The sequence below is a fragment of the Etheostoma spectabile genome, unplaced genomic scaffold (genome assembly GCF_008692095.1).
Source record: "Etheostoma spectabile isolate EspeVRDwgs_2016 unplaced genomic scaffold, UIUC_Espe_1.0 scaffold00003786, whole genome shotgun sequence".
In the NCBI taxonomy this organism is placed as follows: domain Eukaryota; kingdom Metazoa; phylum Chordata; class Actinopteri; order Perciformes; family Percidae; genus Etheostoma; species Etheostoma spectabile.
The window spans coordinates 61,669-86,606 of NW_022603071.1; the positions used below are offsets into that span (position 1 = coordinate 61,669).

General features: G+C 40.9%; 6 non-coding genes across 6 annotated transcripts; 3 read left to right on the plus strand and 3 right to left on the minus strand.

Moving 5' to 3' along the window:
• The first annotated feature begins 2,461 nt into the window (after positions 1–2,461).
• trnae-cuc (transfer RNA glutamic acid (anticodon CUC)) lies at positions 2,462–2,533 on the plus strand. Its single transcript has one exon. It is a non-coding gene; the product is annotated as a tRNA-Glu (tRNA).
• Positions 2,534–3,906: 1,373 nt separating this feature from the next.
• Positions 3,907–3,988, minus strand: trnal-aag (transfer RNA leucine (anticodon AAG)). Its single transcript has one exon. It is a non-coding gene; the product is annotated as a tRNA-Leu (tRNA).
• Positions 3,989–5,398: 1,410 nt separating this feature from the next.
• Positions 5,399–5,470, plus strand: trnav-cac (transfer RNA valine (anticodon CAC)). The gene has a single exon. It is a non-coding gene; the product is annotated as a tRNA-Val (tRNA).
• Positions 5,471–8,087: 2,617 nt separating this feature from the next.
• On the minus strand, positions 8,088–8,169 carry trnal-uag (transfer RNA leucine (anticodon UAG)). Its single transcript has one exon. It is a non-coding gene; the product is annotated as a tRNA-Leu (tRNA).
• Positions 8,170–16,432: 8,263 nt separating this feature from the next.
• On the minus strand, positions 16,433–16,504 carry trnaa-ugc (transfer RNA alanine (anticodon UGC)). Its single transcript has one exon. It is a non-coding gene; the product is annotated as a tRNA-Ala (tRNA).
• A 1,425-nt stretch (positions 16,505–17,929) lies between these two features.
• trnar-ccu (transfer RNA arginine (anticodon CCU)) lies at positions 17,930–18,002 on the plus strand. The gene has a single exon. It is a non-coding gene; the product is annotated as a tRNA-Arg (tRNA).
• The last annotated feature ends 6,936 nt before the right edge of the window (positions 18,003–24,938 follow it).

Below are 24,938 nucleotides of genomic sequence, written 5' to 3' on the forward strand. Positions count from 1 at the left end.
GCTGGTGATACTCTGAAAGGGTGATGCATCAAGAGATTATGACCCTCGGGCTGATTTCCATGGTGAGATGAATCATGATACAACCGATGGAAAAGTTGTTGACAGCACCATGAAAAGTAGGCAAATCATGTTCATTTTGACAAATCGACATCCACTACCCTGTCAAGAACCTGGAGGTAGACAGAAGTTTCTAGCCACGAAGGAATTTTAACCCTCAACCTTCTGATCCGAAGTCAGACGCCTTGTCCATTAGGCCACATGGTTGCAAAAGCAAAAGTAATATTTCCAAATCTGAATTTCCATGGTTTAGTAGAAAATTAGGAGCGAGGTAACATTTGTAAAAAGTCTAATTAGGTGGCTAAAGGAAATAGATTGAATGCGAGGCACATCAGTTACCTGTGACTCATATTTGCACTTGCTGAGCAGACACTTTACAACTGTATGTTTTTGGCCTTGCTACAAAAGACATGGAAAGCAGATCCGCTCATCGAGAGACGGCAGCGTCTAACTCGCACGTAGGCGCCCGTCGCGCTTGTCAAAGCCGTTGTCACAACTCTGGGATTTATCCTTCTGCAGAAGACCATAGAGCAGCCCAAAGATAACCCAAGTGGCCTTACCTCTATCAGAAGGTACAGTTCTGCAAACCATATACTGTACATATTAATCTTTACAATCATTTGTATGCAGGTCACTTGATGTAATACAAGCAAATACATAAGGCCAGACAGATACAAAAGTGAGAGAAAAGAAAAAGAGACTAGCTGTCTAAAGGATAACCAGTTGAGATTTTGTGCATCTTTGAGAACTGTAAGTCATACAACTGATGTTGTCAGTTCATTTAAACTGAGTGAGGAAGAATTTGACAAATCAAAATCAAGTCCAGGAACTTATTCTTGGCTCCTGGCTAGAGCTTCAGAAGGCAGGACATGACAGATTACACATCTGTCACATAGTCAGTTTGTATTCTTAAATACCAAGTCTCTTGCTGTTCCTTGACTAGTTGGCCACCCCTGCTTTGCATCGCTCCAGGTAAGTAGAAAGCAATCTGTTATGCACCTTTGCATTGCACTAAAATGTCAAAATTTTGACCTGAATCCAAAATAACATTACTCGACATTCACATACATGGTTTTCAGGTAAAAATGTTGGTTATGGGTTTAGTTACTGTTTGAAAGAAAATGAAAATAACCGTTATTGAGATAGAGGCAGATGAAGTGTTTTGACCCATCAATGATGACAAAAGGATACATCCGCTGTCGGGGGTCTGATTTAAAGGAATGGTACTCTTTAAAAGTGTTGGGGTTCTAGCGTTAAACTAATGAAGAAGACTTTGACAAATCAACCAAAACCAAGTCCAGGAACTTACTCTTTCAAATGTACACCTGAATCTGTCAAGTCCTGACCATTCCTGACCGGGAATTCGAACCCGGGCCGCGGCGGTAAAAAGCGCAAAATCCTAGCCACTAGACCATCAGGGAGTCACATCCATCAAATGTATCTTTGTAGATGTGAGCTCAGCCTAAAAGTCCTGCAAGAGTCCCCAATTTTGGACTGTAACAAACGTTTAACTGGCCTTCTATACCCTTGCCAACAAAGATTACCACTGATTGCATACAATGTTGTGAGAACGTAGCTATTGCTGATGATGAATGTAGGGCTAGTGGTGCAGGGGATAATGTGTCTGACTACAGATCAGAAGATTCTAGGTTTGACTCCTGGCTAGATAGTAGTGCTCTTCAGTGACCTTGTTCTTCATTTCCAACTTTACCCCCCAGGACAAACTCTACAAAGAAAATGTACATGTATAACGAGCCAAATGATGAGTAATTATTGTTTCAACATGTGTGTAAAGTCATCTAAGCCTCCAAGTGTCACTCAACTACAGCAATAAGCTTGCTGTTGTTTTTCTGTTTTTACTTGTTAATCATTTTTCCTTGAAAATAAAAATTGTCCCTGAAGGACAGAATCAGCAGTGCTAGATAAACCATCCATGAAATTTTCATTTGTTAGTCAACAATCAGGGAAAGCGGGAAAATATTATATATAAGGTGATATTCAGAGTTCCCACTATGCTTTCACAACAACAAGGCCCTACTGCTACCAAGTGGCCGTGATCGTATAGTGGTTAGAACTCTGTGTTGTTGCCGCAGCAACCCCGGTTTGAATCCGGGTTACGGCAGCTTTGTAAAGCTAGTTCTCTATTATGCCTCCAAATTGTTCCATCCTCTGCTTCATTTTACATTGATAGAAACTGCAAAGCAGGGGGGGCCAACTAGTCAAGGAACAGCAAGAGACTTGGTATTTAAGAATACAAACTGACTATGTGACAGATGTGTAATCTGTCATGTCCTGCCTTCTGAAGCCCTAGCCAGGAGCCATTCCTCTTCTAAAACACTATGAGTCATTCCAGTCAGTTAAAAGGAAACTCACATCTACAAAGATGTCATCTAATAGAAGTGACTCCCTGATGGTCTAGTGGCTAGGATTCGGCGCTCTCACCGCCGTGGCCCGGGTTCAATTCCCGGTCAGGGAATGGTAAGGACTTGTAAGATTTGAAAGAACAAGTTTGTTGTTGGTTGGTTTATATTTGTCAAATTCTTCCTTATTAGTTTAACGCTAGAACCCCAACACAACCCCAACCCAAAATCACATTTAACCAATGATTTTCATATAAATGATTCATGATAAGATCTCCAGTGCCTCTCAGAGTATATGACTTTTGTATCTGTCCTCTGTGTGTTCTCCTTGAAGGAGACAACTGCTGATTCCATGCATCCAGGGATCTGATGATCACCTGCCTCTAAACCTCGCCAAGCATCTTTGAGAGAGACAGAGGCTCAGAAACCGCGGAGGGCTCGGCTGATTCCAATCTGAATTCCAAACGACAAGGAAGCAATTTAAAACCGCAGGGGTGAGTTAATGTTTCAATTCTGTTGGATAAATTATTTAAATTGGACATTGAGATGGTTTGTGAGACAAATATTGACTGTGATTTAACTGAGGGATTTGGTGAAAGTTATATCTTGTTTTGTAAAACTTTGGGTTGCGTACAAAACAGGAGAAAAGAGAAGCTAGTTTTTTTGCAATTCTTCTGTTCACACTTGGCACTATTTCACATCTTTTGTCTGTAGTTCTCTACTCTGTCAGGACTTAATTCTATCTCCCCCACCTCTTCTTTTTTTCTTGTTCTGTCTTGGCAAGAAGTATTATGCTTTTTGGTCGTCTGTCCATCTCTACATCAAAATCAGAAATTCTTTATGGATCCCTGAAGGGAACCTATAGAAAAGAGTGCTCCATCGAACCTGTGTTGAACCAGCAACCTAAGGACTTCAGCTTTTTGCTTCTACAGTCCTCCGCTCTACCAACTGAGCTATCAAAGGGCGACAATGTATGTGAACGCACTTCCCATTGTTGTGAATGTGAAAACACAGGACCCCCTGGAGGGAATTTCTGAATCATCAGGGGCTGTAGCTCAGTGATGGAGCGCACTTTCAGTCTCAATGCCCAGATGTTTTACAAGATTTGAAGTGAACATTATATTGCCCAGTGATGGTGGTATAGTGGTGAGCATAGCTGCCTTCCAAGCAGTTGACCTGGGTTTGATTCCCAGCCATCGCAGTAGTTTTCTTTGAGTGATGTAACTTGCTTTTTTTTACAAGAAGTCAGCAGAAAGGTTACTTGCCCAACCTGGTTTGATAAAACATTAGATCTCTTTGGGCTGCACGATTCTGGCCAAAATGATAACGACCCTTACTTTGATCAATATGGAGATCACGATACATTTTTACAATTTTTTGTTGATTTTCTACTCCAAAGTGCCAGAAAGGAAGGTTTCACCAATCAACCAAAATGACACAGCTGTAAGAGACCACATTGGTTGGCTTCCAGCAATGTAATAGATGCAAATGGCAGTGGTGGGATTTGAACCCACGCCTCAAGAGAGACTGGAGCCTTAATCCAGCGCCTTAGACCACTCGGCCACACTACCTGCAAGCATCAGTTCTCCACATCATGACAAACACAGGCACCGTCCCTAATGGTATGCTTGGTAATGTTATTGGGAAAAAAAACTTTGCAAGGAAAAAGCCAATAGCTACGTCCCCTGAAGATTTTCAGATTTTTTCCTGAGATAGACTTAGACTTATCTTTATTAATCCTTTTGGGAAGCCTCCCGCAAGGAAATTGAAATATCACTGAATAAAAGAAGAAACCTGGGTAAAACATGTAATGTTAATGTTGTATATGGCTTTAAAACCTGTAAGTGCAACTGCAGTGGGTGGAAATCAAACCTGGGCAAAATGCTTACACTGCCATGATATAATTCTTAGTCAAAAAGTAACATATCTGTTGCCTTTCAGCTGGACAATACAACGTTCACTGCAAATCTTGTAACGCAGGCTGAAAATGAATGCTAAGAGATAGATTGCTGGACACAAGTTTCTTCCAGTACCTATGAGGTAACACAATACTGTTCATGAAAGCAAATCTGCAATTTGTCATTGGTTTGCTACCACTCTTGAAGAACACTTTTCGTTGTCGGCAGAATTTGAACCTGCGCGGGGAGACCCCAATGGATTTCTAGTCCATCGCCTTAACAACTCGGCCACGACAACCTGAATATACATTCCAGACCTCTTTGCACAAATGTTGATTAACTTTTCAATTAGTTAGTAGTAGTTACCAGACACGGGCAAAGTGCAAATTGTAGTGCACTGCCTGTGTCTGTGGATCCTCGTGGAGGCAGCTTGATTGATTGATATGCTCCCTTATTTGTACCATAACAGACATCTAATATTTTATCAAATTGATTGATATGCTCCCTTATTTATACCATAACAGACATCTAATATTTTATCAAATTGGGTTGGACAAGTAACCTTTCTGACACAATGAAAACTACTGCTAAGGCTGGGAATCGACCTCAGGTGAACTGCTCGGAAGGCAGCTATGCTTACCACTATACCATCGTCACTGGACATACAGGTGGTGTCCTTAAAGGTTGGATTTTCCTTTTTGTTAAATTAAGGCATTAAGATCAATTTCCAAGAGATTACTTTTTAATTACTCTTTTTAGTCAACTTCTGCAATGGAATCGAACCTAGATCTTCCGCACGACAGGCAGAGATACTGTCCATTATACTAACGAGGAATGCCCAATCTCTATTTTGGCACATCAATCGATAGCATAGGATTTATGCCACAGTAAATACATGTAGATATATTTAGGTTTACTACATATTCGCTGTCACTCAAATCCATGACAAAGCATCTGTGACTGAATCCAGTTTAAAATCTCCATGTGTAAAAAATTAACATGTCTAACAGCATTTTAAACATTTACAGTAAAATATGAATGGTGCATTTTCGCACGAACTTGCAAAAACATCAATTTTCATCAGTTTCTGTAGTGTAGTGGTTATCATGTTCGCCTCACGCGCAAAAGGTCCCTGTTCAAAACAGGACAGAAACACATTTCTTTGTTCATGTTGACTTTGCACATTTAAACTCTGCTGAGTTGAACTTTCAATAACCTACACGGAAAAATATTCCTGAAGTGAAATCGCAGCCAGACCTACCGCAGCTTCCAAATTGCAGTAGTCAGGAATTTAGGAAAATCCTGTCTGAAATTGATGCAGAAAAACTAGTCTATGCATTTGTTACTTCTAAGATGGATTACTGCAATTCTTTATTATCAGGCTGCTCAAAAAAGTCCATAAAGACTCTTCAGCTGATCCAGAATGCGGCAGCACGTGTTCTGCCAGGAACCAGGAAAAGAGATCACATCTCTCCTGTTTTAGCTTCTCTGTATTGGCTTCTTGTAAAATCCAGATTAGAATTTAAAATCCTTCTTCTCACCTACAAAGCTCTTCATATTCAGGCACCATCTTATCTTAAAGAGCTCATGGTACCTTATTACCCCACCAGAGCACTGCGATCCAATGCAGGGTTACTGGTGGTTCCTAGAGTTTCCAAAAGTAGAATGGGAGCCAGAGCGTTCAGCTATCAAGCCCCTCTCGTGTGGAACCAGGTTCCAGTTTGGGTTCAGGAGACAGACCTGATCCCCTCTATTACTTTCTAAAAATTGCATATATTTTGCTATGGTTAGGCCTCATATCCAAACTACTCTGGCAGATGTAGTAGTGTCAATGTAGCCTTGGTAAATAATTAGCAGCTGGTAGATAAATCTCTACTTTTCGGAATTATTTCGTTTTGCTGAGACTTGTGAAAACATTATGTGGCCATGCTGACTGATTGTTTTCAGTGGTACAATTTAGACCCAATCAAGCATTGGTGATTCACTGCTAAGATTCTTGGCAGCCACGCAGGAGACCCTGCTCTGATTCCCGACCAATACAGCTTTGCTTTACTACTATTTGGAATTAGCCCTTGCACAATAGGGGCATGTTTGTGCGAAGGCAAACAGCTCATTTCTGGTGATGTTAACTTCTAGATTTCAGTCATGTATGTTAGCTCCATTTTGGTTGTTGGTGCACTAGGCAGCCCAAGAGACTGTGACCAGTGTTTGATGGAAGATGGATAAAATTATCTTTTGCTGACACTTGTGAAAACATAATGTGGACATGCAGACTAATTTCTTTCAGTGGTGGAATTTGAACCGTGACAAGCATTGATGGTTCAGTGGTAGAATTCTCTCCTCCCACGCGGGGCCTGTCGCGTATAGGTGGCATTTGCTGACAGCCAATGAAGTTGCAGCATTATTAGTGCTGTCCAAGGTGCTGAACCGGCCGAGTTGTTTTCCTGAATATTTAATAATTATTATCTGGACGCAGGTTTGAATCCCAGTTGGGGCTATGTCTGTGATACAGTATTAAAGATAAATAAGTATTTATTAGAATTTTTTATCTTAAGTCAAGTAAATACCTTAAATTAATATTTTTAAGGTAGGGTATGATTACAAAAAATACTAAAGCAGAACAAAACTAAAAATGTATGATAACATGGTTGCACTTGACTTACTCATGGCTATTAACCACTTATATGATATTTTTCTTAGTAAGTGTAACATTACAATTTCTTAAAACCTTTGCATTCAATTATAGAAATCTTACTGTTCTCTTAAGGTCATACACTTATTAATGAGACACGTAAACATGGGTCAATGTAATGTCTTGTTTATTAAATACAACAATGAAAGTTTTAACACACCAAATCCAATAGTGCAAGGTCACACATAAAACATCAAACCAAATAATATGTAAAATACATATGAAATGGTCAAAATATACAGTATATACACACTTAACACCCTCCCTCACTGTCCATCATTTTCCTTTTTCGACCTCCCACCTCTGTCTTTCTGACTCATAAAAAAGCAGATTCCTGGAACTCTTTCCAGGACATCTCCTTCTCCATGCCCTGGTCTTTGTAAATAGAAAAGACTTTAGCGGGGCAGTAAATGTACTTCCCTGCTACGCCAGGGAATCCGGTGTGAATGTGAGGACTGTTTGGGCCCTGCTTCAGTTCCATTCTGCAAAACCGACACTTGCGACCTGTGAGATGGGGCTCCTGTGTGGGGGTCCTTTTCCTCTTTTGCTGTCCTCTGTCCTCCACCCTTTTCTTTGTGGCATCCAGTTCCTGCTGAAACAACTCTGTCTTTGCAAAGTCGTTAAAGGGCATTTTTGGGTTTGTCAGACCTTCAGCACCATAGGCTTTAAAAACCTTAGTGGAGCAGTAGAAATACCTGACATTGCTGGTAAAAGAAGGGGACGGAAGAACCATCCTTCTCATAACTCAACTTTGGCTGGCCACAGGAAAGACATGTTTTTGAAATGCTGCTCTGGGTGTGGAGGTGCTGTTTGGTTGAAACGCCACTTCAACATCGCGTGGAGGACTGTAAAAGTGCCTAAGGAGTGGCAGACCAGGGTGGTGGTTCCCCTCTACAGAAAGGGGCACCAGAGGGTGTGTGCCTTCTTCTGGAAAGGAGTGTTTAGCCAATCTTGAACCTCAGGTCTGAGAGGAACAATTCCAGCAAGGACTTTACCAAGTTGCATCTTATGATTTTAGTTACTAAATTATAAAGCCAAGTCATCACATTGGTTGGCTTCCAGCTATGTATCACTTGTAATTGGCAGTGGTGGGATTTGAACCCACGCCTCCAGAGAGACTGGAGCCTAAATCCAGCGCCTTAGACCACTCGGCCACACTACCTGCAAGGATCAGCTCTCCACATCGTGACAAACACAGTGGCCGTAACTAACGGTATGCTTGTCAATGTGATTGGAACAAACATTTTTCTCTGGCATTGTTGATTTTAGAATATTGTAACCAGGTTTTCAAGATGGCGGCTTAAGGGACAGTCGGGACGAGGGGCGCTGGCGCTTATTTTTGCCTATTTCTCCAGTTTATACCCTGCAAAAGCGACAAGGCAGTCTCTTCTCGTCGGCTAAACTTGCGATGAGTATTAGTGATTATTTTTTAAGACCGTCTGAGAACATGCCACGAAGGAAAAACGTTGTGACGGAGACGACAGGGGAATCGAGCGGAGAAGCTAATGAGGCTACTGGCGGTTGGCTAGCGAAAAGGTTTGCGACTCTGAGAGGATGGACCCAGCTCTTCAGGAGGTGATTCGTGCGGTAACCGACAACCTTACGAAGGTTTTCGAAGACAAATTAAGGGACCAACTTGACCCGATATCAAGATTTATGCATGATTACCGAGAGCAGCTTCAAGAACACGAGAGGTGCATCGCAGAAGCAGAGTCCCGTATCTCCACCGTGGAAGACGAAACAGCCCCCGTGCGTCTTTGGGAAAGGGCAAGAATGGGCAACCCCTGGAGCACGATGGTGCCTCTGTGATGATCTTTCAGGATTTCTCAGCGGCTGTTGCACAGAAGCGTAAAGGCTTTGACGGCGTTAAGAAACGTCTGAAAACCGTGGATGCCGGCTACAGGCTCCTCTACCCCGCCAAGCTTAAAGTCACTCACCGTGGTACTACAAGGGTGTATCAGACCCCAGCTGAAGTTGAACGATTTCTGGATATGCTTAAATAAGCCCCGCTGTCAGCGCCATGGGACACATAGGTACTTCGTTTTACTGTTTTATACACCTATGTGAATTAAATTATTGTGATGATAGTATTCTTATGCAGAGACATTATGCTTGTCGTTATATATTACTTTTGTAAAATGGGTAAATAATGGTTCTTATTATCCAAGCGCCGGCCCCCCCTTTTCTTTTTTTTTTCTTTTTTTGTTGTTGCTCTGAATTAGCTAAACAGGTGACTGTTTGTTGTCAGAAGACCTACACACTTGCTCTTCACCGTTTGGAGGAGAAATAGTGTATCTGTTATGCCAATGTTAGGCATGTTTGTTGGCAGTTAGCTAGTTTTACTGTTTGTTACATGTTATTCCAGCTCTTTTTGAAGTATGGAGGGGGAAGGAGGAGAGGAAAAATGTTCGACCTCATTATACCAAAGAAACTATGTCAGAGTCCACGCGCCTTTTTTATAGCTAATGCTATTATGTCAGCACTTAATATTTGTACATGGAATGTTAATGGAATTCACACACCTCTTAAACGGAGAAAGGTCTTAACATATCTTGAGAGGGCACAGGTTCAAGTAGCTTTTTTACAAGAACAACCCATTTGGATGCGAAAGAACCTGCAAAATTGCAACAGGGTGTTTTCAATCAGGCCTTCTTTTCCTCCTTTACATCTAGAAGCAGAGGTGTTATCATTCTGATCCGGAAAAATGTACCATTTAAACTTATGGATTGCATAAAAGATACCGGTGGGAGATATATTATTGTGAAGGGTATTCTGTTGGGGAGGAGATCGCCTTTATGAACGTCTACTTCCCCCCTGGTCAACCAGGCACATTTCTAATGTCTGCTTTTACAAAACTGGTGGAATTGAACACAAGATACAATTGTGGGTGGAGATTTTAACTGTCATCTCTCCCCCTTGGTTGATAAATCCCCATCTGGCAAATGTCGTATTTCATCTCAGGCCCAATTGGTTTTGACTTTGTGTGAGGAGTTGGCATATATTGATGTGTGGAGAACACAACATTTAACAGATAAGGAATTCACATTCTTCTCCAAAGTACATTCTTATTATACAAGAATTGATTATTTTTTTGTCCCCAGGCAGTTCCTACCATCAGTCATTTCTAGCTCAATCGGTAACATAATAATATCAGACCATGCGCCTGTGTACAATGTAACGTTGGAACTGTGGCCAGTCGATCAAGACGGTGGCACTTTGACTCCTCTATTTTGTATGATGGAAAATTTAAAACTTATTTTGCAGAGGAATTCAAGCATTTTCTCTCAGTTAATGCAGCATCCACCGATGATCCATCATTACTGTGGGAGACCTCCAAAGCTTATTGCAGAGGCCTCATTACTTCTTTTACAAATGGTAAAAGACGCAGGCAAGCAGAACAAAGATTAATTTTTGGAAGCCAAATTGAAGAAGGCTGAGCAAGTCTATCAAGTGGACCCTCCACGGAGAAACTCAAAGAAATCCAGACTCTCCGCTCTGCGCTAAACTGCCCGCTAACAAATGAAGCAGAGAAAAAAATGAGATTTGCAAAACAAAAACTATATGAACACGGTGACAAGCCTGGGAAATATTTGTCGTACGTGATCAAAAAGAAATCAGTCTCTCAAAATATAGCATTCATTAACGACAGGAATGGCAAACAACTCTTTGACTCAGATGATATTAACAACACCTTCAAAAGATTTTACGAAAATCTCTACGAGTCTCAGATCTCTAATGACACTACAGAGCTAATGGACACCTTTTTTTCCAACTTTAACCTTCCTTGTTTGACAGAAATCCAAAAATCAACATTAGACAGTCCTATAACCATTAAGGAAGTCACGGAAGCCATTGGAGGTCTGCAGTCTGGAAAAACAGCAGGGCCTGACTCTCTTATTGTAGAATTTTACAAGGAGTTCATCACCCTACTGGTCGAACCGCTGCTACACATGTTTAACGACTCTTTTCGAAAAGGTCACTTGCCCATGTCATTGAGGGAAGCCAACATATCTCTAATACTTAAAAAAAATAAACCACCGGAAGATTGTGCCTGTGTGACTTAAAGATCCTTTCAAAAATATTAGCGAAACGTTTGGAGATCCTACTCCCAACACTTATCAATGAGGATCAAACTGGCTTCATTAAGGGACGTTGCTCCTTTAATAACTTGCGTAGGTTGCTCAACGTGATCCAGTTCTTCAATCAAAGTGCAATGCCTGGCCTAGTTGTTTCCCTAGACGCCGAAAAGGCATTTGATCGCGTTGAGTGGTCATATCTTTTCTACACTATGAGAAAGTTTGGCCTGGGGGAAAATTTTGTTAATTGGATCAGAATACTTTACAGCAAGCCTTGCTCAGCTGGTATTACTAATGGTTTACGATAGCCAAATTTCCGGGTGCAAAGGGGAACACGCCAAGGCTGCCCCCTATCGCCCCTGCTTTTTGCTCTGGTTATGGAGCCTCTGGCAGAGGCGGTGCGGACCCATGGGGGGATATGTGGTCTGACCATTGGGGAGAGACAACACAAGATTACTTTATATGCTGACGACGTGCTCATATTTCTATCTCAGCCTGAGGACTCTATCCGCATCTCATAGAGACCATTAACAGGTTTTGGGACTTTTCGGGCTATAAAATCAATTTCAACAAATCTGAGGTCATGCCACTAGGCACATTAAAACGTCAACCATCTATACCTGCTCCATTTCCTTTCACTTGGTCCCCAGAAGGATTTTCATACCTGGGAATAAGAATTACCCCCTCATTTGACAAATGTATAAGGCCAATTTCATCCCCTTATTGAACGGATTCGGTTGGACCTTGAAAGATGGAGAGCGCTGCCTCTCTCGTGGTTGGCCGCGTGTCTCTTCTAAAAATGAATATCTTGCCCAGACTTCTATATCCCATACAAATGATTCCAGTTCTTTTTCTCCGTAAAACAATTAAGGCTCTAAATGGGTGGCTAAGTTCTTTTATATGGGCAGGAAGGAAACCACGCTTAAAAATTTCTACACTGTGCCTCCCGTCCACGAGAGGAGGCCTTGATCTCCCAGACATACGAAAGTATCAGATCAGTGCTCACATGCGTGCTGCTGCTGATTGGACAGGGGGGCCTGCTTCTCTGTGGCTTGATATAGAAAGCTCTATGTCCAGGTTCCCTTTAAAAAACTTACTTTTTTTAGGAAAAAACTATACTATAAAAACGTACTGCAGTAACCCCATTACTATTAACACTGTGAGGGCATGGCAAATGGTCCAAAAACTTGAGGACAGGTTCCAAATTATATCACCTCTTACACCTATTTGTGATAACCCGATGTTTCTACCTGGCGCCATGGACTCTGGCTTCAAAATATGGTCAATAAAGGGAATTTGTACGCTTTCTGACTTGATGGAAGGTAACACATTATTATCATTCTCCCAACTATTGGATAAATATGATATTGGGAGGCAGGATTTCTTTCGCTATTTGCAAATTAGAGATTTCATACAGAAAAAAACCGCACTCGATGTGGACCAAACAATTTCAGTGTGTGAAAAACAGCTTTTTTCCCCCAGGGTAAAGACTTCAATCAAAGCCTTTTACAACTTGCTGAAAGAGCACCCTTTACCTAATACATTTCACCTAAAAGAAGTTTGGAAAAAAGGAATTGCAGTGGGCAATAAATCAGGAGGGATGGGATGAGGCTTGGAAGAATGTAAAGTCTTAAGTATTTGCAATCGGGTTAAGTCCATACAATTTAAAATTTTACACCGTGCGCACATTTCCCGTCTCAGCGAAGTAAATTCAATGCAAGCCTCTCACCATTTTGTCTAAAATGTAGAGTGGATATTGGTAGTCTTACACATTGTTACTGGTCCTGCAGGGAAATTCAACATTTTGGGCATATAATAAAATGTTGAATTAGATAAGATTTTCTCTGTTTGCACACAATTCAACCCATTGTATTTCCTACTTGTTTAACCGACGCCGGTATTACTGGTAAATATCAGCGTCAACTCTACAGAATGCTTACTTTTTGTGCAAGAAAATGTGTGGTATTGAATTGGATTTCTGACAAAGTACCAGTAATCACAATGGCTAAATATAGTACTGGACTATATATATCTCTGGACTACTTGACGAGCAAACTGCGACGATAAAGAAATAACTTTTATAACGTTTGGGAACCTTTTATTTCTTATGTAGGTTTTGAACTTCGGTTCTTCTTCGGAGAGGATTTGTAATTTGAGGATGACCGAATTGTAAACATCTGAGATGTTTTGGTATAGACCTTTGTTTCCCATTGCTGTCCTTTTTTTTTTTTTTTTGTTTTTCCTTCTTTTCTCTTTGGTAGGTTTTGTATATGTGTGTATGTACGCATATGCTCGTATATAGGTATGTAACTTTAAGAGCTGGATTGTTCTCTTGTTCTTGTCTTGTATTGTATTTGTTTGTTTGTCAAAACGTTGAAAACCAATAAATATAATTATTTTTAAAAAAAAAGAATATTGTAACCAGCATTAAGTGAGTAGGTTTAGGTTTGTGTGAATATGGGCTGAACATTTACTTGGTCTGAACTTGCTCGAGAGCAGCCAAAACCCAAGTTGACTCGTCCAAACCATCAAAGCCTCACTGGGTGTCCAAACTAAAATGATAAGAGGCAACTGTAACTCACTGGGTGCAAAAAAAAAAATTTAGACCAAAACTTAGGTATCGACATTCTCAGGTGCATTTATTATTTGTTTCTCTCTAAAATTGTTTCCAACACCAGCCCACACAAAGTTTTATGTGAATAATCAATGTCTAGTCACCAGGAAGCTCACATAAAGATAGTTGCAACATCTACCAAATTTTTAACTTAACAACCCGTAAGCTGTTGGAACCTTGGTCCTTCCCAAGACTACCAGAAAACCTCCTCAATATGCCAGGTCCTACAACATGCAAGCATGCACTCTACCACTGAGCTACATCTCCTGCTAATTGTCTGATTTTTTGACTGTTTTCTGAGATAGACTTAGACTTATCTTTATTAATCCTTTTGGATGACTCCCAAAAGGATTTTGAAATATCACTGAATAAAGAAGAAACCGTGGTAAAACATGTAATGTTAATGTTGTATATGGCTTCAAAACCTGTAAATGCAACTGTGGTGGCTGGAAATCAAACCTGGGCAAAATGCTTGCACTGCTATGGTATGAATCGTAGTCTAAAAGTAACACACCTGTTGCCTTTCTGCTGGACAACACAACATTCACTGCAAATCTGGCCCGTTTTTCATGAGCAACATAGCAGAGTGGTGCAGCGGAAGCGTGCTGGGCCCATAACCCAGAGGTTGATGTCTCGAAGCCATCTTCTGCTATTTACTATGATTGATCTATTGCTGCAAGTGTCTGAAGTGAAATGTCTCCACCTGCTGAAGAGCTAACTTGATAGCATGGCAACTGTATTTCATCTATGAAAATGGACACTACATTACTCATACCTGCCGAAACACCCATAAAAACGTATGTGTAATGCAATAACCCTACCAGTCAGATTACCACAGGAGGTAATATCTTCTGCAGCTCTTTTAAAGACTACCATAATACCAGCTGGAGATGACAGGTCCTCATACATACTACACTATTCTGTGATAGGCTAGTTACAGCGCCCCTCCTATACACACATACAGATTCCTTGTGTTGATGTGTGCCACTCTGCTCACTCACACACATAACACTGAGAAAAAACATCTCTCTCTCTCTCTCTCGCTCTCTCGATCTCTCTCTCTCTCTCTCTCTCTCTCTCTCTCTCTCTCTCTCTCTCTCTCTCATCTCTCTCTCTCTCTCTCTCGCTCAGCCAATCAGGTCCGTGGGTCTTTTCCGTTAACGTTAAGGGTTTCTTCGGCTTCAGGTTTCTTTTTTACTTGGTTTGTAGTACTTACTTTAGTAACCTGTAGACTTCTGATAAACGTGGAGTTTTGTTCAGACATGGTGCTTGGTAGAATACGACTCGCGTTGTGTCTCTGCCTGTTGGAGATTTGTTTTTAATTTTCTAATTTTTTCAATCTATTTGATCCGTAGAACCCAGTCCCCCCCGCCTCTGATCAACCCATATCAATTACATGCTTAAAATAACATACCGGTTAAAGCCCCGCCCATTTCAAGACAACCCGACCCACTTCCGGGTAAATGCAATTGCGGTGGCTGGAAATCAAACCTGGGCAAAATGCTTGCACTGTTATGGTATAAATCATAGTTGAAAAACACACCTGTTGCCTTTCTGCTGCTTTCTGCTCTGTTCATAAACCTTTCAATTGGTTAGTAGTAGTTACCAGACACGGGCAAAGTGTAAATCGTATTGCACTCCCTGTGTCTGTTGTTCCTCATGGAGGCAGCTTGTAATATTGATACGCTCCCTTATTTGTACCATAACAGAGATCTAATAATTTATCAAATCGGGTAGGGCGAGTAACCTTTCTGGCTAATCTTGACAAATAAAGCAAGTAACCACACAATGAAAACTACTGTGATGGCTGGGAATCAAACCCAGGTCAACTGCTTGGAAGGTAGCTATGCTCACCACTATACCACCATCACTGGACAATACAATATTCACTGAAAATCTTGTAACACATCTGGGCATTGAGACTCAAAATGGGCTCTATCACTGAGCTACAGCCCCTGAAGATTTTCTGATTTTTTTGACTTTTTTGTGAGATCACGGAATGAAAGAAGAAACCTGGGTGGAATATGTAATGTTACTGTTGTGTATGGCTTCAAAACCTGGTGGTGGCTGGAAATCAAACCATGGCAAAATGCTTGCACTGGTATTGTATAATTCAAAGTTAAATAGTCATCACTTCAAAGAAAGCTACTGCAATGGCTGGGAATCCAACATCGGTCAACTGATTGGAAGGTAGCTATGCTGACAACTAACCACGATCATGGGACATGTATTGCTCACTGCAAATCTTGCAACACATCTGGACGTTAAGACTGACTTTTGCATAATCACCATGAAACAAGGAGATTGCCTTTAATACTTTTCTCTTTCAGAATAAGAGCTTTTTGCAGCTCTTTGATAACTAGCCAGGGGTCTTCACGTTTTCCAGGCCAAGGACCCCCAAAATGATGGCGAGATGCAGCGGGGACCCCCTAATTGTATATATTGTGTAAAATTGTGTTATATCAAACTGGTCCTACAGTGCCATGTGTGCATTGATGACTGAAAGACATCTTTTGCCTCCATTTATCTGTTTACTACAGTGTGTTGAATTCATGTTAATGTGTATTTAAAGACATTTCAATTAGTGGAAAAAAATTGCAGGGGGGGGGATATAAAAAAAAGTCTAATCAACCAAAACTTTCGCAACCCCCATGCAGTACCTCCGCGGACCCCCTAAGGATCACGGACCCCCTGTTGAAGACCCCTGAACTAAACAATAACACTAGTTATTTAGCTGGAGATGCCGGGGATTGACCCCGGGGCCTCATACACGCAAAGCATGCGCTCTACCACTAAGCTACATCCCCTGAGCATTTTTTAGATTTTTTAACTTTTTCTGAGATCATTGAATAAGAGAAGAACCCTGGGTAAAATATGTAATATTTCTGTTGTATATGGTTTCAAAACATGTTGTTTTGAAACAGGAACTTACTCTATCAAACATTACTCCTTTATCTATCAAGTACTGACCACTCCCTGACCGGAATCGAATCCTGGCCACGGCGGAGAGAGCGCCGAATCCTAGCCACTAGACTATCAGGGATTCACATGTATCAAATTTATCTTTGTAGATGTGAGTTTCCTTTTCACTTACTGGAATGACTCATATTGTTTTAGGCGAGGAAATGGCCCTGGCTAGAGCTTCAGATCCCGACTGCTTGAACACGGACTTTATTCTGCCCCAGTGGGTGGTTCTGTTGGCTGATAAAACACATTCTTTGTTCATGTTGACTCTCACAGTCCTCTGCTGAGCTGAACTCTCAATAACCTACACGGAAAAATATTCCTGACGTGAAATCGTGGCCAAGCCTACCGCAGTTTCCACAGTACAGTAGTCATCACATTCAGAATATCCTGTCTAAAATCGATGCAGAAAAACTAGTCCATGCATTTGTTACTTTAAGCTGGTTACTGCAATTCTTTATTGTCAGGCTGCTTGAAAAAGTCCATAAAGACTCTTCAGCTGATCCAGAATGTTGCAGCACGTGTTCTGACAGGAACCAGGAAAAGAGATCACATCTCTCCTGTTTTAGCTTCTCTGCATTGGCTTCCTGTACAATCCATAATAGAATTTAAGATCCTTCTTCTCACCTACAAAGTTCTTCATGTTCAGGCACCATCTTATCTTAAAGAGCTCATAGTACCGTATTACCCCACCAGAGCACTGCGCTCCCAGAATGCAGGGTTACTGGGTGGTTCCTAGAGTCTCTAAAAGTAGAATGGGAGCCAGAGCGTTCAGCTATCAAGCTCCTCTCGTGTGGAACCAGGTTCCAGTTTGGGTTCAGGAGGCAGACACCGTTCTCTCATGTAAGAGTAGGCTTAAGACTTTCCTCTTTGATAAAGCTTATAGTTAGGGCTGGCTCGGATGGTCCCGTTTCATTTTGATTGTTCTCTCAAGAAAATAATTAAACTCTTTCATCGAATATGTAAACTTTTAATCCAGTTTGCAGCCTGTCTTTTTTTGTTTCAACAAGGTCTCTTCTTCACACAAATCCTCCCTCGCTGAACAGAAACTTCCACTACAGTCAAGGTTCAATTTCAAGGTGACTGTGCCCTCATGTCTGTCCAACTGATTCTTGTGAATGCAATATCTCTGAACCCCTAGAGGGAGCATTTGGAGTTGCGATGAACTGATTTCAATTTTGGAGGTCAAAGGTCAAGGTTACTGTTTCATTATGGCTCCAGAACTGTATATGTATTTTTCCTGAACTGGTGAACTTGGGTGACGTAAAGCCCCAGTGGCCTAACGGATAAGGCACTGGCCTCCTAAGCCAGGGATTGTGGGTTCAAGTCCCATTTGGGGTGAATTTCAGCAGAGTGGCGCAGCAGAAGCGTGGTGAACCCAGAGGTCGACAGATCAAAACCATCCTCTGCTAATTCAACTTTGCTAGTGACACAATGTTAGACTCTCTAAAATGGTGATGCATCAAGAGATTATGACCCTCAACCTTTCCATGGTGAGATGAATCATAACTGCTGGAAAAGTTGTTGACAGCCCATGAAAAGTGGCAAGTTATGGTCTGGCAGTTTACGTCCATTTGACAAATCAACCTCCACTACCCTGTCAAAACCCTGTAGTAATGCTGACTTTCCAGTGATGTGATTGTATTGGTTGGGCTGTATACAAGTTTTGATCATATCCATTGGTTGCATGGACGGGACTTCAATAGCCCGGTTCCACCGCCTGATCACTGATATTCTCCATCTCCCAGCCAGGTTGCAGTAAGACAAAATATCAATATTAAAATCTGATATTAATTAATTTACTAGTACACCCTTTAGAAGAGAGAAAATCTGATGTTTTAAGAGTCCACACATTTAATTCTCCTATTCTTTTGCACTATTGCAAATTTGCTTTATGTGACAATTAAACAACATGTCCTGATCAAAGATGACCACAAGATTCCTCACAGTGGTGCTGGAGGCCAGGGTGATGCCATCCAGAGTAACTATCTCTTTGGATATGCGTCAGGGGGTGCTTGGTCCCAGAGCAATAATTTCAGTTTTATCTGAGTTTACATTAGAAAATTACAGCTCATCGGTTTTAATATCGTGAAGGCACGTTTGAAAGTTTAGCTAACTGGTTAGTTTCATCCGGCTTGATCGATAGATAAATTGAGTATCATCTGCATAACAATGAAAGTTTGTAGAGTGCTTCCTGATAATATTGCCTAAAGGAAGCATATATAATAAACAGGATTGGACCGAGCACAGATCCTTGTGGGACTCCATGACTAACTTTGACGTGCATGGAGGATTCATCGTAACATGTACCAACTGAGATCGATCTGATCTAGTCGGGATGGGGTCTAAGAGGCAGGTTGATGTTTAGATGAAGAATAATTGAATTAAATTGATAAAGATCAAGTGAAGCAAAGCAGTCTAACATGTATCTGGTTTTACAGCTCTTCTAAAGTTCCTGAGTTTAGAGATAAGTCAGTGCCAGTTAAAGGCAGGTCCTTGGATTTTGCTTCTAATAGTTATAATTTTATCATGAAGGAGCTCATAAAGTTTGTTACTTCTAAGAGCTATGGGAATACTTTACTCAACAGAGCTATATCCTTACGTCAGCCTGCACCCAGTGCTGAAGATAACCTGGGATTGTTCCTATTTTCCGCCATTAATGACGAGTAGTACGTCAAACTACATCTATGACTTAATGCGAGACCAATAAGACAGGGCTACTTATTTTGCTAGAGACCTTCATCGATTCCCATACCGGGAGTTGAACCCAGGCCACCTGGTGAAACCAGGAATCCTAACCGCTAGACCATATGGGACTGATTACGTAACAACAACAGGGATTTCATGAATCCATTCATAGTCTGGCTCGATTAGGCCTTCTCTTGTTTGTGAACAAAGAGCTTCTTGTTGACAGGTTGATTTCTGTTAATAACAAACACAACTATAATCATAGAAAGGAAAATATGCATATGAAAAGCCGTCTGGTTCATCTTTCCACTGTTCCTAAAATCACCCCTCTCTGGTCTGGTTGGAAACTAAAGGATCTAAACTAAAGAGATGTTCCTCTTTAACTAACAGGTCTATCTCTGTAGGGATCCATCCCTAATGTTGTCACACACTTAGAATAATAATCTGAGTCTGTAAGCAGCAACAACACAACCTTTAGTGGACGCTGACTTTACCTTTAAATTAGGAGTTTTAAACAGAGACACAACAGAAGAATAAATCCATCAATCAAGTCCCCGGTAATCAGCATGTGGCCTTGTTTTTATTCAGGTAGTCAGCATGGAGCTGTTCCACATTCCCAGACATTTAAAACAAGTCAATCATTGGCGTTATTCTACGAGTCAGATGAAGAAATCAGCTGTTTGCTATTTGAGCTGCTCTGTTTCCTGCTGCTCCGTCATCTTTAGTGTCCTCTGGAAACAGGTTGCTGTCCTTTATGTTTCTTTTGGATGACATCATCAGTGTCTTTGCTTTAGTCTGAAGAACTCCACAGATTTAAAACCACATCTCACAAAAATACACCAGGGAATAGAAAATGTCATACAAAGAATATGAATGAAAGTCCCCAAAGTAGGAAAATATAATGTTAATCTACCAAACACAGTAACTGGAGAGCATCAATTAACATGGCCGACTTCCAGTATGTCGGCAATGAAGAGAGGAATGTTTGGACATATTACAGATTCATTTTATTTTTATTTAACCTTTATTAACCAGGAACAATCCCTTGAGCTACATTAACTCTTCTTCCAGGGAGTCCTGCCAAGACAGGCGGCAATAAGTTTCATAAAACATAAAAGACGGACAATGGTTCCATACTACACCCAAAAACTCTATAGATACTACAACACAAACAAGACATTAGACTTAACTTAAGCTAATGTAAACATACAACTTAAAGGGCACCTAGTTAAAAGCAATTACACTGTTCAGGCAGAGTTGACTTTAAAAAGGTTTTAAACCGAATTTGACCGAAAGTCCAAATTCAGGCCTTCCACACATTGGTTGTTAAATCATGGACCAATCGCTGTGTAGTCTCACAATGCTAAAACTTTTGTGTTCCAACATTTTGGAAGTTTTGATATTTAAAGGGTTCAAAAGTGTGTTCAAAGGTTAAAACTAATAGCCCTAAAGCAGCCATGTCACGTCAAGGCCCAAATGAGAAAGCAGCCCGAGAAGTACTATACTGAACATTCCTTTTTCTGTTCATCCTAAAGTCCTTAAACATGTATTTCTAAATTATAGAAAGATAACATGACCGGTGTTTTTGCAAGGGTGGCTCAGAGCTGAGGCTCTGCATCCCTCTGCATTTTACATAAAACCAGGTCATTTTCTCTCATTCGACGTCAGTCATTTATTTTTTTACCACCGTGACTTAGTGGAATGTCTGCAGGCACAAAAGGTCCTGGAAAAGCAACAATGTAAGCGGTCCACAACGCAGTGAAGTAAGCATTGCTGCAACACATCAGGACAGAGCTTGAGAGGCAGGGAGACAAAAGGCAGATAAGAACCTGCATTGATGACGAGAAGAAATTTGAGTTTAGGCCAGCCAAAATGGAAGACAGATTGAGATACACAATGTTCGCATTATTGGACTGAAAAAGACGACCCAGTGGGATTCTTGCAGAAACAGCTACTGGTTTGGATTCCTCCTTACAGACCAGACACCACAACATGGACAGAGCATACAGAATCAACGCAAGGGTACAAATACATACGCTGATTTTAAGTGTCTGAGATACCAAGACCGTCAGCAGTCCTTCAGGGGTCAGCAGGAACTACACTTTAAGCCTGGCTACAGTGCTTTCGCCGTCCAGCAGCACCAGGATGTACAGGAGTACAGCGTAATTACATGCTAAAGGTGTCTCAAACTCTCTTATTTATCCAGCCACCCTGAAAGAACCCGCGGAGGGAGAACTCTCCATTCACTACAGCCAAGAATGTGGACATGTTCTGTCGGAGCTGGATAAAGATGACAATGGACATCCATGCGAGGCGCTTCCGCAGCTGTGGATTAGTGGAGTCTGGAACACTGTGCAAGGTTGACTCGAGGGCACTGTATGTATTTGGGATCCAAGCTTTAAAGAACATTTATTAGGATGACTGGTCAATTATAATCTATATTTATCCTCTCACTAGGATGTTTGCTTTTTCAGTTGTGGACTTTATGGTAAAAAACTAATAATTTTTTTGAGATGTCGGAAACAAACAGTAGGGGGCAGCATTACCCCGTTGCAGCAATAGTCTGCTAATTCAAAGCAGAAGAATGTGTTTCCTTGGTAGTGTTTTAATGCAAACACATTATTTTTTCCTAATTTTAAATGGCGTTACTGCCTTCAATGAGGAGAGAAGATCAGAATATAGACCACAGCTATCAGGGCATGAGGAGGAGGAGGAGGAGGAGGAGGAGGAAACAGCTTGGCTCTGAAACATCTTCACAACGAGGCAGAGTGAATGAGCTGGTGATTTTAAGGTTTCTACTGTGAGAAAACCTTTCCACATTGATCACACCAGTACGGCTTTTCTCCAGTGTGAACACGGCGGTGGCTTTCAAGGTTACCACTCAGAGAAACACCTTTTCCCACATTGATCACAGCTGTACGGCTTCTCTCCAGTGTGAATGCGTTGATGTTTTTTAAGGTTATTCTGTGTGTGTGAAAGCTGCCCCACATTGATCACAGCTGTACGGCTTCTCTCCAGTGTGAATGCGTTGATGTTTTTTAAGGTTATTCTGTTGTGTGAAAGCTGCCCCACATTGATCACAGTTGTACGGCTTCTCTCCATTGTGAATGCGTCGATGTATTTTTAGGTACTCTGTTGTGTGAAAGCTGCTCCACATGATCACAGCTGTATGGCTTCTCTCCAGTGTGAATGCGTTGATGTCTTTTTAGTTTACTCTGTTGTGTGAAAGCTGCCCAACATTGATCACAGCTGTACGGCTTCTCTCCAGTGTGAATGCGTTGATGTGTTTTTAGGTAACACTGCTTTGTGAAAGCTACCCACATTGATCACAGCTGGTACGGCTTCTCTCCAGTGTGACTGTGTTGATGTGTTTTTAGGTTACACTGTTGTGTGAAAGCTGCCCCACATTGATCACAGCTGTACGGCTTCTCTCTAGTGTGACTGCGTTGATGGTGTTTTTAGGTAACACTGTTGTGTGAAAACTGCACCACATTGATCACAGCTGTGTAGATTCTCTCAGTGTGAACTCTCTGATGACTCTTTAAATATCCAGATGTTGAGAAGGATTTCTCGCAGTGCTGACAGTGGTGACGTTTGGGTCCCTCTCCTCCTCCGTTTCATACAACAGACAAACAGAGAGAGTTAGTGAACAACCTTCTTTAAACCCTGGATTTTCTCTTACTCAAAATTTTCTCTTCATTCAATAATTTATGACAAATGAAGGAAAATATTTCTGACCATGTTTTAATGAAAGCAAATGCACTTTTCATGTTCTGAAATATTCAAAATCTTTCAGGCAAACTTTAATGAAACAACTGCAACGCTGTAATGAAACAAGAAAGTGTGGCAGATGATGGTGGATGGACCCCCTGAATGCGTAAGCAGTCTACAATATATATGAGCACTTAAAATTAGCAGAAGATAATGTTACTCAGGAATTACTATTAAGATCAAATAAAAAATCTTATCTACATGCTAGAATATGATGCATAGCCTACGTACCTCCCTCTCTAACTCTGTCTCTCTCTTGGACTCTGAAATCTAGAAACTATAAAAAACAATGAAATTGATCAACTAAATGTCCACTGTATACATGACTGTAAAAACAACTAAATATAATACAGAATAATAATATATATAAACCATTGAAGTGTCTTCTCCCCTCAACCCAGGAAGGCAGAAGTCTGTCTCACACATTACCACTCAATCTCATGTACACTTTAACTTTAACATTCTGTATGGCACCACCCCTCTTCTCTCCCCTCAAACCTTTGCCATAACTCACATGGAGGGGGGGGGACTTCTAGCAACCAATACCTTCTTTGCATCAGTGGCCTCCCATTAAACCACTTCCTCAATTGACTGCACACAGCTCTTTTGCATTGTGGCCAAATATAACTTTAACTGTTGATATTCTTTAATCATGTCTACAACAAAAGAAACATCTCAACACAATATGCATTTATGATCATTAAATGAAGAAATCTGAGCCTGTGTTGCCTAGTCGAAGTGTAGGACTAACTACCTGTTTTAAAACTGCATCAACAGCTCACAATGTCTCGTTTTTACTTTATTGGCCTACATGAAATAACAAATAACAAATATGAGTTGATATGTGTTATACATTACAATTTACCAACACATGAATTGATCATTGTGAATGATGTGGGACTTCTAGCAGGTCACCTTACAATGCACCAGAATGCGGGAAATCAAGTCTACAAAATTCAAAAAGGAACCCCAGAACCCCCCCCAGCACAAACAGCCCCACCAAGAATATTTTTTACCAGCCGTCACTGTGATATAATAACATAAACAAAAACCCTTGAGGTGTCCTCGTCCTGTTGTTTCATGAGTGTACAGTAGTCTCCACTATATAGTTACTGGTCCAGTGAACTAAGACTATAATAAGGAGGATTGGAAATTATAATTGTAGAATCCTCCCAAATTATAGTCCTGTTTATTGGAAAGAATGCACACGTGTGCTAAGAATGGCAAATACAATGCACATGGAAAAGGAATATACTGTTATTCTCATGAATCCAAAAGAAATAAATGATGTAAGAGATGTGCTGGTCTCTGGCTAGTCTGCTGCTGTTAGAACCGTTATAGAACACGTGTAAGGAAGTTATATATATCCTTCATCACTGACTCATTTAGAACTGTAATCACCTTTTCTAATGATCTCATCAATTCTCATACTATATTCACTACAGACTTCTAACAACATATGACCGGCAGTTTATTTAGTCTTCATAGAGGCAACGTAACAGCCGATGACTGTCACATGGATATTTATTTAAATATTATCACAATGTTAAAATAATATCAGGACTTTACTGAACAGCAGAATGCTTCTGTTGTATATTATATATTGCTAAAATATAATAATAATAACCATAAGAAGGTAAAAGCACTGCAGAGTGAACAAAGGCTGTTTAGCCTGGTCAAGAGCAGGCTAGCTGTTAGCCTTGTTTATACATCCAGAAACCCTGGAAAACCCCCAGCCTTAGCCAGTATCCAGGTCTTGTGAATAGCCTCTTAGTTTAGACTGGTTGTTGTGTCCTGAACACGACCTGAACATGTCTG